The following is a 13,002-nucleotide window of genomic DNA, read 5'->3' as shown; positions in this document are numbered from 1 at the left end:
GTGTATTTTGAAGTTCCTGGAGGGTGAGGGTGAGTCTAAAGTCCATCGTGGGACAGGTGGCCCATAGTTCTCCGTACCCCAGTTTACCCGCTACTCCCCAGTCCTCTTCCTCAGTCCAGGATGAAGTCTCCTAGTAGATTTACACAGAGGTCTTGTGGAAATGGCTTTTCATTTTATTGTTTCACCAAGAAGGGCTGCCATCATGATCTCTGTGGTCAGGCTTTGAAGGGCTGCCATCATGATATCTGGTAAGAATTCTATGCAATTGGGAGTTTCAATTTAATGAAAAGTAAAAAATTACAAATAGAAAATTAGAACAAGGTTGGTGACAGGGGCTCTTGGAAGTGGACACCATTAGCTTTGTTAGATTCAGGTGCTGTGGCCTGTTGCCACGAGGACCCATCCTCTTGCTCTGAAGTTGGAGGGACTAGTGGGTTCAGTGGGAATGTTAACTGAGTGTATCTCATGGGCTGGGCATTGTCCTATTTGTACAGTGTGTTCCTTATTTGAGACAGTGAGCTCACCTAACCTCAATGACCTCTTTAAAATATTAGACTTCTTATTTTGAGATGTAATGTAGATTCCCATGTGGTAGTAAGAGATTATATGGAGAGGGCATATGGACCCTTTGCCCAGGTTTCTTAATGGTTCCATCTTGCAGTGTTGGGGTACAATTCATTACTGGCTCACTAACAATTTGGGGTTTGTGTTATTGCCCTTATTTCTATTCATGATTAAACTGGGGCTTAGAGAAGAACACAGGCCTGCCCAGGTCACCCACATTGTTAGTGCAGAGTCGGGTGTACATGGGCTTGGGAATTCCAGGCAGTACCATTATGATGGTTTGTGGCAGGGAGCAGCATTCACTTTGATTGTTTATTCATTCATTCAACAAACATTTATTGAGTAATCTCTGTGGGTCAGATGCTTTCTTAGGGTTATCTGATTCTTCAGCAGTACTGAGAATCTGGTAATATTTATATTTTTAATCTGAGAAAATTAGCTCTGAGAGGTTATAACCCACCCAAAGGAAATATATCTCATAAAGGAGGGATAGAACATTTGTACAGTCACCTCCTTTTATGCAGGTGGTACCCTAGGCATATTACATTTTCAAACATCCGTAATCCAGATATATTCTTGTAAGGCAAGGATTTTTTTTTAATTGAAGTATAGTCAAGTTCACAATGTTGTGTCAGTTGCAAGGTTTTTTTTGAGTTTTGAATTAAAAAATACTTTTTCAGCTGGGTAATTAGGTGTATTTATTTGTGTCATTTTTTTTTAATGAGGTAGTGGGGTTTGAACCCAGGACGTCGTACATGCTAAGCATGTGCTCTACCACTGAACTGTACACTCTTCCCCAAGGCAAGTTTTCTTATCCATTATTATGAAGCTTAGGAGTTCAAATAAATTGGATAGAAATCCAGATCTTTTGATCCTACTGTGGTCCTTTTCTTTATATTCTGCTGAAGGGGGTTGGGGAAAGCATTTCCTTTGTTCATTTCTTTATTCAGCATTTTTGAGCCGTGACTTTGCATCAGGGCTTTGCTAGGTGCTTGGAAATATAAAATAAGAAGTGACCCTTCTCTGCAGAGGCAGGAAGCCTAGACCAAAAGCTGGGTAATGTGATCCGAGCTACAGTAGCCATGTGCAGACTCTGAGAACAAACTGTATCGTTGGATTTGCTTTGGCTTCCCTTGCCTTCTGGCTGGTACACACCAGGTCACAGCAACCCAGATGGGCCCTTTGCACACAGCAGATTATGTACCTCGATCTCCTCTCCCCTCTCGGCAGGGCCTGCAACATGAGCATCCCTGACTACGTGCAGTGTGCTGAGGACCACCAGACTCGTCCCGTTGTGGTCCAATACTTAGAGATCATGTCAGAGGAGAATTTCTTTTGCATCTATCAGCTACTCACCTTGGTGAGCCATATCAGACCATTTGGCTCCCAGTGGACACTCTGTATCCACTACAGGCACCACTATGTTCCCGATATTGGGTGGAGCATCTTCCAGACCCACCACAATGTTGTGGGTCTTGTCACCATTACCGACTGTCTCTCTGCCAAGGCCTTCGAGAAGCTCCACGTGCAGAGGAGCTGTATGGCACCTCGATATTGACTCAGCTTTTTGTCTTTGTACTGCATGTGGAGTAGTCGAGCAGCCACGTACCGACTTTGCCTTCAAACTACGAGGACTGCAGGGTGGTGGAGAAGAAGATCGAGAAATTCACTGAGTCACTCTTCATCTTGCTCAAGTCCAAGTGGCTGGCTGGTGGCCCCAAGAAATCTAGGGACAAGATCCCCCTCCTCTGCATCCCGTTTGAGAAGGAGGAATTCATGAGACTGGACACAGAGAGCAGGTAAGTTTACCTGGAGGACAGTCCACCCTGGCTGTGTGCCGGATTGCTTCCATACATCCAGAAAGGGATCAGCAAGGAAGAAGTCTGTCTTGTAGCCAAGATGGGAGGGCGGTGCAGCCCGCCGGTTTACAGACATTTCAAAGTGAATCCGCCTTTGTTTCAGAGAGATCCTTTTAGGGTTAGTGTGGACACTTACTCCTGCTTTACAGCCAGGACCATGGTGAGAACCCTGGAGTTGCCTGTCCAATAAAGTAGCCAAATCCACGGATGCTAGGAGCACTGGGTAGGAGGCTGGACTGAGCTGAGATGTGCTGTAGGTCAAATGCACATCAGACGCTGAGGCTTGTCTAGTAAAAGTATATAAACTATCTCTTTACTTCCTATATTGATTACATGTCAAAATGATAGTATTTAACATACAGTAGATTAAGTAAGATCTGTTCTTAAAATCAGTTTCTAGTATTGGTTTTTGTTTGTTGGTTTGTTACTTTGTTTACCATTTTAAACGTGGCAACTGGGAAACTTTCTTTACATGGCTCTCATTTCATTTCTGTTGGGCAGCCTGCCCTGGGACAGTCTCATCCCTTTGCTTATAGATGAGATGCTGAACCCCGAGAGGCGGAACGTGGCGCTGGTTGAGCTGGGGCTGGAGCCGGTGTCTCCTGCCTCCCAGGACCAGCACCTCTTCTGCTCAAGCCCTCTCTTCCTGCCCGACAGCCACCATGTCAAGTTAGGACATCAGAAACACCGCCAGGGACTTCCGAATGAACTCCTTATGCAGGGAAAGGCGTATCACGGTGTTTGGGACAGAGCAGGGAAATGTTCATTCTCAGTTTGTCCCTGTGATTAAGTCAAAGACCCCACTTTGCCTCGGAAATACAGACGAGCTCTTCTGGGCTGCCTACCCCCCCACCTTCTGCTCTGTTTCCCGGTGTATCTATCGTGCTGTCTCTCAGGCAGAAGAGGGTGAGATGTCTTTGCCGAGACATGGACACATTTGCTGGGGAGAGTGAGGGAAGCTGTGTCCCCCCATCCTACGGCCTCTGTCCTTGAGTCTGGAGAGGGCTCATGGTGGTCCCACAGGTAACTGTCGCAGAACCTGGCACATGCTGCTGGGACCACCGTGAAGGAAGTGCTCTGTGATTCTTGAACTTACCTAAGATCAGATCCTACTTTCTGGTTGTTGATAAGTTGGAGGAGAAGATGCTAGAGAATTGATAAAAAAGAATGTCTAGACCAGCCCTGTGAGTGAGAAGCACAGAGGACACGAGTTCCACCTGCGAGAGACAACCTAGCGGGTTCTGGATGAATTTTCTGTTCCTCCCAGTAATACCTCAATGGCTTAAGGAAGGGGAGAGGCATGTCGTGGCCATGATCTGTACTTGTCCTCTCAGGGCCCTGTGATCTACATGCCCGCACTCCCCATCTGCTTCTTGGGGATGAGCTAGCATGTTTAGGAGCCTGGGCACTGCTGAGGGCATAGCTGCCAGCACCGTGGTACACAGAGTCTGGCTCCGTTCCCCTCACCTGTCAACTCCTGCTGAGGCCCCAGGCATTAGTCAAGGTAGGTGCATCGGTGCAACGTAAGCAGGGACCACCTTCTCCCCCTGGACAGACTGGTGAGTGAGCAGTGGAAGCCTGGAACCCTGCTCCAGCCCCCACGCCAGTGCCTCCTCTGTTGTCATAGGAGGCACTGGTGACATTTTTGCTCAACAAATGCTTGTCTCTGAGTCTGCAGACCCACCAGAGAATGCCACCTTGTTTTTGTCTTTTGAAGTCTGCCCTTGGGACTTGGCGGAGTAGCCGAATGTGTACTTAGCCCACAGTGATTGGCACTGTCACCATTGATTACCCAGAACCTCGTGTACCAGGCATGGCTCCCGGCATCAAAATATAACAGCGCATTAAACCTCCCTCCTCTTGGGTCTGTCTGTTCTGGTACCATAAGAGCTCAGCCAGCATCTGAACGTCTGTGAGATAATGCGGCCAGTGAGCTCGGGTCAAGCACATTCTCCTCCAGTCACTTTTACCCCATTGTTGCTTTTAGTATTCCACAGTCATTAATTTTTTAAACAATGATATGTTGCAGGAGCAGAGCCTAATTCTCTCCTGCTACTCTTGTTGGAAGTGAGTAAAACGGTCCAGACTGAAATGCGACCACAATTTGTAGCTCAAAATCTGCCTAGACTCTTGTAGGTGGAATTTTGGTTAGGGGCGCTGAACACGTTGGGGTCCACGGGCAGCGCCGCTCCCCTCAGGCCCCTGCTTTCCCTGGAGCAGGAGGTGTGGTTGAGTCTCACCATCCCCGCGTTCCTGGCCTCACAGACTCACGTAAATTCTTGTACATGCTGTCAAAATCATTTTTGTTCTTGTGTGTTTCTAATTTTCTCTTGTTCCTCTTTTCCTTTTTCTTTATTCCTTTTTCACTTGTACTGCCCAGTGAGCATGTTGTTGCATCTGGATATGTGGGCTGTGCACACCCTGCATTGGAAATAGACAGATTACCATCCGTGCTGTCTCAATCGCTTTTAAAAGCAAAAACTTAACAGCTGTCTTGATCCATGTATTACCCTAGTAATTTTTTATTTTCTAATATTTTGGAATATTTACTTTGTTAGCACATTACCCACTGGTGTTTGATACCTGTTAAAATCCTTGCTTTGAGGAACCTGTTTGGTCCTACTTTTATTTGGTGACAAATGCGTCCTTATTAAATTTGATTGTTTTGAAAAAGTGAGATGCGAATTGATTTAGGCGGCTGCTGAGGGATTCTTTTCATGGAGTATTTAAACTTGTTAAGTCAAATTCTGCAGCATCTTGCTCGATTCTTGCTTTTACAGAAACGTGCTCGGCCCGCTATTCCTGGCTGTCTCTGTGTGAAGTGCGTGACGTCGCTTCCTGGCCGGCGGTCACTGGTGAGGAAGTGGCCGTCTCGGGGGTGAGCAGCTGCAGGGGATGCTGTTGGAGGAAGCAGTCACCGTTTGGTTCTTTAATTTTTTTTTTTTTGCATTCAACTTCCCCGTGCCATTTACTTTACTTTGCCTACATAAAGGGGCAGAATAGGTTCTAAAATCCATGCCACTATTTGTTCCCTTTACGAGGCTGGTTTTTCTGAGTATCAGGAATACATGGCCTTCTCCTAAGAAGCTGGCTCACCTGGATCTGTTGGACACAGGGACAGCTAAAAGGGCCGTAGCTTCCTCTCTGTTCCAGTCAGTGGGCATTCAGAGCTGGGTCTGTGGTTTGCCCCAGCAGCCGTGCAGACCTCCCTGCCCAGGCATTTACTTTTAACCCATGCTGGCAGTAAAGAGCTGAAACAGTTTCTGTTGCAGCTGACGTCCACCACTGATAGCGGTGTCGTTAGTTTGTGTTAGTCAGTCTCCAACACCCCAGACAACCGTGAAGGAAGATGATTTGACCGACCTAGGACCTTGGATTCTCACCCTCACCATGGTTCATCTCACCCGGTGAAAGGGTGTGGCCACCACCATCATGCTGACCATGAGGCCTTGTTTCTCCTTTCATGCTCTGGTCCAATGTGGACACTTCATTTTTCACTGAATTTGTCTCGCTTGAGACAGGCCACAATATCTGAATGAGTCCATCACATTCTGGGTGGGGAACAGAACAGAAATAAGTGTCTCAAGTAGATGGAGTCTAGGCTGTCCGGGTTGGCAATTGCAGGCTGGGATCTGTGATGGCCGGGCTGTACCCTGGACACAGGCCTTTCCCGTGGCTCCCGAGAGCCCAGGAGTTGGAGTGAGGACAGCCTTGCCTGGGTTCCCCCATCCTCATCTACTCACTGGCAAGTGTGTCTGCTAACTAGGAGCTCCCCCAGACCTCGGGCCCTTCAAAGCTCAGACCACGGGAAAACCTTGAGTCCCTTCTCCTGGGCCTCCTGTGTGAGAATCCATGCCTTCTGAGGTGACCAGCGGCAGGAGATGCCTCCCCCTCCAGGGAGCACCCTACGGAGGACTGTTATTCAGTGCACCATGCTGTGAGCTTGTGGGGTTCTGGCCATGGTCCCTGCAGAACCACACTTGAGATGGGCTTATTGTCGGAAATAACAGGACTGATTCCAGGGCAGGGACAGGGGTAGGGAACAGTGGAATTTGAATGTGACCTCAGACATCTAGGTGGGTGCTGGGGCTGTAACTAAAATGAAGAGTCTGGGAGGTAACTGCCAGGAATCAAATTCCAGAGTAAATGGTGGACATGAGGCATTTTTAAGATGCCATTTTTCATCCAAGTTAGGACTTCAAAGAGGCACTCGGCTCTATGAGACTGGGGCTCAAGTGAAGGAGCCGGACTAGAGATACACGTTGGGAGTCGTCATTCTTAGCTGGTGTTCACAGCCTTGCATGTGAATTAGATCATCTCGAGGGCTGCAGACTGAGGCTGAGGGGGGCAGGGCTGTGCCTGGGTTGGAGGAAAGCCCAGACCATGCAGCTTTGGTGTGTCAGTCAGCGGCGTTTGCCATTTTCAGAGCAATGCCATTTATCCTTAAGGGGCCTGGGGGTCGGCAGGGCCAGCCAGAAAAATTCTGAAGGGAGGGTCGTGGCCACTTGTGCGTCTTGGGAAGATGTAGAGGCTGCAGGATACGGGAGGTTAGAATCCTCAGAAGCTGGAGTTGGAGTGGGGAGAAGGTAGTCACAGTCACCAGTGAGGGAGGGAGGGAGGCCTAGGGAGTCCCCACCCTACCGGACTCTCTTTCCCATGAACAGAAGGCAGTCAGACAGAGGATCTGAGGTGAGAAGGATGGGCACTGGGAGGGGAGCCAACATGGAGAATGGTGCTTGGAAAGTTCTGGAATAGTCTCCTTGAAAACTAGAGTTAAAAATACCCAGACTCTTAAGAATATTGTTAGTGACTTGGGAGGAGGCAGTTGTTTTTCTGGCCTCCTAAGGGTAAGGCATGTATCCAGGGATACACAGAAGATAGGGGCAGTCTGTTCCGGGGGCTTGATCCTTACCAGGGGGATCAGTGCAAGTTTAAAGGGGGAGAAGGGCAGCGGAGGGAAACTAGCCAGGCCCCGTGTCAGGTACCAGTCGGCCGCCCTACTTGCGTATTTCATTCACATCCATGACTCCCAGGTGGGCGGTGGCAGCCCCCTTTTGCAGATTGGGAAGCCTTCTCAGAGGGGTTAAGGAATTGGTCTGCTTAGCGGTTGGTAAATGCTGTAGCAGGATTCAAGCAGGACCTTGTCATACTTCAAGGGCATGTTCTCTCTACTGTTTCCAGTACTTCCCTCTTATACCTGGAATGGTGAAGTGGGTCAGATTAGGAGCCTTTCAGAAAAAGTATGATTTAAGTGCCTCAGGACTGTTTCACAAAGCTCAGCGTTCTTTGATGGTTCTGAAGCATGCAGTGCTTTTCGCCCCACAAAGGTAACGTCTAACTCCATTGTCGATTATGTGGTTGCAAATGATGTATAGGTTCAAAACCACACTTCGCAGCTTTTACAGGGAACTCTCCAATTCTCCCTTGGTCGGCTTTCTTCCACGTGATGTAACCGTGCTGCAGCGTAGGCCTGAGCTTTCCATATGGAGTGAGGGTTTAATATCCGATGTTAGCATAAAACAGTCAGATGAAGAAACCCGACTTGACAATTTATTTTTGGGTTTCATTAGTCAAGATATACTATCAGCATATAGCAAATGAAATTCAGTATAGGACATTGCATTTCTTCCTTTCTATTTAGAGTTCTCTTACCGAATAAGGTTGCCTGCTTTGGAACATCAGCTGCACGACCACGGCACCTATCAGTGTGTTGGTGTGATTGCACTTACAGAGTGAATGTAATCTGGTCTTCCTCAGCCCCATACACTCCAGTGCAGAATCACGGGCTGTAGCCATCTGTTAGTCACGCAAATACTTCTAAAATTATATGATTCCAGAAAAGAAAGGAGAGAGAGAGAGAGAGATTGCCTTTATCAAATTTCCTTTCAGTTCTAACTGCAAACTGTTGTTGAGCAGCTCTGGTTTCCTTTGGATATGAATATATACATTTCTTTGCATGTAACCTGGGTTTTGGACAAGAACACCAAGATTTTGCTGTCCACAAGCCACAAAAATAGTAGCCAAATTGCACACGTGTGAAATAGTTTATACTTTTTTATGAGAAAGTATCCTTGAATTTGGGACTTGGACTGTGATTTCTGCTTTTTGCTTCCCTCAACCGTCTTGTAATCTCTCACTCCTTCCCACGTTGTCCCCAAGGGTTCGTGGTCTCAAAGGAGCGGGCAAACACCCAGTTGGTCACCATGTACTGCTGCTATAGATAGAGGCCAGACAAGACATAAAGGACATTATCAGAGAGGACTTCCTGGAAGAAATGGGCTCTACATTCATTTGTGAGGACAGAGTAAGAGTCAGCCAGGAGAAGGAGTCAAGAATGTGGCTCAGGTCGCAGGTGCAGCCCGGGCAGAGGCCTGGAAGCTTTTGGCGTGGGGACCCGGGTAGAGTGCCCTATGTGGTCCAGGGTGGAGGGAGCCCCTGCTGGGGAGGACACTGGAGAGAGTCCGGGATGTAGGGCTTTGGAATAAGTTGAGTTTTACTAATACTGACACAGTAGGCAGTGAAGGGTGTCAACAGAAGTGACCCTCAGGAAAGGAACTTCTGGTTTTGCTTCTGATATTCTACAGACAGATGGGTCGGGACAGGAGAGAGCATGTATGTCTGTCCCTTTGAGACCCAACCCGTCATTCATTTATTCATTACACGTGCACTTCTGTGAGTCTAGGGGAGACAGATTGTAGCCACATTAGTAAGCTAAATGTATTTGCTTCTTGAGAGCTTAGCATTGTCAGAAGTTGACTTAGCCTAGAATGTTCTAGGAAGAGAAGAACAAATTGTGGAGGTTGGAGGGAGGGAAGGCTTCCTTGGGAAACAGTCAAAATGAGCCTGGAGGCAAGTGGGAAGTAGGAGCAGGTCAGGGGGCCCCTGAGGTCACTGAGGACCTGTGTACTTAGGTGAGGCTGGGCGAGCAGGGTCTGGGGTGGGGCTAGAACTCTACCAGGGAGCCTCTGAAACATTTGAAGTGGGGGTTGATGTAATCAAATTTGTGATTTGGGAAGGCTGCCGTGGCTCTGTGTGTTTGTGTAGCGGCGAAGAGGCGGTGGGTGCCACCAAATGGGGGATCATTAGAAGACCATTCACAGGCTGGAATATGGGCATCGGGGCTTCTTGAGGACGGCAGGGGCAGTGTGGATGCCGGCTTTTCTTATGGGGGGCTTGTTAGCGGGGCCGCCCTAGAGGCACTTTGTGCCTGGAAGAAAACGGATGGTGGCCACCAGGTGGACTGTCCTCTTCTCTCCTTCCCTGCCTAGTGTGATGATCTTAGCTCAGCCAACATTTGGAACAAAAGAGCTAATTTCCAGAGTTGCCCAGGACTTTGTTGAGCTCCTTCGAGTGAGATCTGATTGGATTTAGGTTTGTGTTCAGATCTGGATGTTCACTTAGATAGAAACGTCCTGGCATTTCGATTTACATAGGGGTGTTTTTCTTCATAAAGATTGCTTTCTTGGTGAGAGGAAATTTAATACAGCTGTTTTCTTTTTCAAAAAAATCATATCTTTTAAGAAATTTAATATTCAAAAGAATAGGAGTATATAAAATATTTAAGGAAGTCTTTGGTGTAGTTTCTTTGCTTTCTGAGCTAATGTGGAGTTAGAGCCTTTGCATTACTTAATAGCACATCCTTGTCAGTATTTAAAGAGCTGTTAGTGGGCGCCCCAGGCCCCACCTCTCAAAGAATCGTTAATGTTTTCTCTGAAATAGTGAGGTCATAAAGGTCTTGTTTTCAGAAATCAAATGGTTTGAAATACGTAGCATAGCCCAATTGATAAAATAATAAGTTCAAAATTAAGAAAGTGGAGGATAATTGATTTTTTTAAAGCCTAAACATAAACTTTCTTGTGCTAATGTTGCAAGTGGAAATTTTGAAAACAAAAATCCTACTGCAATATCATCTACATGGAATACATCTATGAGTTTCATGCTTGAAAAGTAACTGCGCAGTGGTTTTCGAAGTCAGGAGCATTCCAGCTCAGATACTGGCAGTGATGGTTGCTGGTTTTCAATGGAAGAGCCTAAATTTGCCTTCTTAGCTTTTTTTTTTTTTCTAGTGAGAGGGTTGAGTAGTGCCTTGCCAGCATGATTTTGGGGCAATTTGAGGGCAGGTGTCGTGTACAAACAGTGAGATATTTCCATGCATTTTATTTTCTGGACATCACCAGGGCACATGTGGGGTTTGTGCCTGCAGGCTGGAATGCTACAGGACTCCCTAATCCGTCACCATTATGTCCTGGAGCTGCTCCGGTCAGTGAATGATTTTCTGTGGCTTGGAGTTAAGGTGGTCTGATGGAGATGATCAGATATGCAGTTAAAGTGCTATTACTTGAAATAAGAGTAACCTAGAAACATTGCTCTAACAATACAGGATGAGGGAGGAGAATTGGCTGAGCTACTTGCAGTAGGGTGTCTTCTCAGGTGACTCCCACACCATGAGTCCTGCCAATATCCGCCACAGTCCTGCATGGTAGTCCTGCCGAAGCAAGCAAGCACTTTGCTCAGAAACGCACTGAATTTCCTTGTGCCTCTGTTTGTTGGCTTTTTTTGAAAGCACTTTTTGCTTTTGCTTAAATGCCATCCATGCTAGTCACCTCTTACACTCATTTTTCTGGACCTCGTCCATAAATAGCTGCTGAATGGATGAACAGAATGTAGTATCTCCATGTAGTGGAACATTATTCACACGTAAGAACGAATTAAAAAGAAAAAAAAAGAGGAAAATGAAAAAGGCCACCTGTTTTTGGAAGTCCACCCTGACTATTCAACCCACACTTTTCCCTTTGATACCCAATCACTTATGCTCCACTCTACTCTTTTTGATAGTACTTACCACCTTCTAATAATCTTTAAAGTTTTCAAAAAAAAAAAAAAGAAAGAGATGCTGATACCACTTCAAAATGTACAAGCCTTGATAACAGCTTGTTACTTGAAAGGAAGCAGACACAAACGGTCACAAATTGTTGATTTCAGTGATCTGAAATGCCCAGAATAGGCACATGCAGAGGCAGAGAGCAGGTGATGGTTGGAAGGGGCTGAGTGGAGGGGGATTAGGGAGTGAATGCTAGTGATAGGGGGATTCTTTTGGGCTGGTGAAGTGTTCTGGAAATAGAAGGTGATGAGGGCTGCACAACCGTGATTGTGCAGAAGACTGCTGAGCGCTGTCTCTGGGAGTGCCTGTTGGGGCGTCTTTATTTTGTTCTCATCCTGCAATGTGAAGTGCCATCTTCTTCTGTGGCCGTTCTACTCCTGTGAGTGGTGAGGGTCAGAGACTTTGCAGAGTCATGTTTCTTTTTTCCCCCTGGGTGATTGTAGGCAAAAAAGTTTTAAGCCTGAGAAGTGCTCCATCTGCAGAAATGTCTTTTAGTTTTGCATGGTGTAAATACCTTGAGAGCTTTTAATCGTTGAAGCCAGTCTGTGGGGGGAAATAGCCCGTGAAGCCTGGGTGACCCCGGGAAGAGCCGTGTATCTCTCCCAGACACGGGTGGGGATTTCACCCCCGTTCAGGCAGTGAAGGGCCCAGACCCGTGAGCAGACTTGACAATCGTGAATATTTACGTGTATCCGCTGCTTCATCTTGGATATTAATTTCAAGCTGAGTCAGTTTGTGGCGGCAGCCTCATCCTACATCAGGAATTTATAGTATCTGCTCTTTGTGGTGAAGACAGGAATATACAGGAAAATAAGGAAAATAAGAAGAGCTGTTTTTATGATGAAAGATATTTGAGGAGGTTCCATAGTTCCTATACCCATAATTTAGCATCAGCAGAGTAAAAACTGTTACACAGTCACCCTGAACCAATGTTAAGCCACAGAATTATTTGTTACTTCATATATTTTGGGGCTTAAGGAGACCCAATACTTATACACATGTTGTCTCCAGCAGCCAACTGAGAGATGACACAAAAGAGTAGACAGGCGATAAATGTCTTCTTTGTTACTGATGAAGCCACGTTCTCCATGAACTTCAAGGCTGTGGGAAAATGCGTGTCATGATACTGTGTCCCAGAAGTAGAGACTCACCCTGTCCCATGAAGCTCTGGGCCACAGCGAGCCTTCCCTTGAGAAGACGTGCCCCTTCATGCATAGGGCTTTCCTGCCATGAAGCTGAGCATCCCAGGTGCTTCCCAATGGTGACCAACACTGGAGTGAAAGGAAGGGTTTCACATGCCCCACTTGTCTCCCCGGACTCACACCTCACTCTGTTAGTGTGATGAGTGCTAGCTGTGGGCCAGGGGCCAGGGGTGTGAAGGGAGAAGCACACTCCATGGCCCAGAGGAGTGTTTAGGAGGCATCCCCTCCCTCAGTTTAAACAGGTGGTTGGATGGATCATAAGGTTACTCCCCAAGAGTTTATAAAAGGAGAAATAAGGATGTTCTTTGGGACTTAGGCTAGCCAGGAAACACATTAGATGATTAGAGGGGAGATTTGTAAATCACTTTGATATTAAGTTGACATTAGTTGAACACCCAAAATGTGCTACATTCTTTTCTGAGTGTTTTACAGAAATGAATCCTTCAATCTTCTCAACAAGCGAGTAAGGAAGGTTTGATTATTATCCCAGTTTTAC

General features: G+C 46.7%; 1 protein-coding gene across 1 annotated transcript in view; it reads left to right on the top strand.

Annotated features, from left to right (window-relative positions):
- The window catches only part of LOC140701240 (trafficking protein particle complex subunit 9-like), a 241,850-nt gene that overhangs the window by 140,410 nt on the left and 88,438 nt on the right, over nucleotides 1-13,002 (top strand). The window contains exon 1 of the mRNA XM_072976664.1: nucleotides 2,190-2,363. The gene's annotated coding sequence lies outside the window, so the exon portion shown is untranslated. Of the gene's footprint in view, nucleotides 2,364-13,002 lie in introns of the transcript that reaches the window.

This window comes from Vicugna pacos, chromosome 14 (assembly GCF_048564905.1).
Source record: "Vicugna pacos chromosome 14, VicPac4, whole genome shotgun sequence".
Classification (NCBI taxonomy): domain Eukaryota; kingdom Metazoa; phylum Chordata; class Mammalia; order Artiodactyla; family Camelidae; genus Vicugna; species Vicugna pacos.
This window is presented reverse-complemented; position numbering and strand designations above follow the sequence as displayed.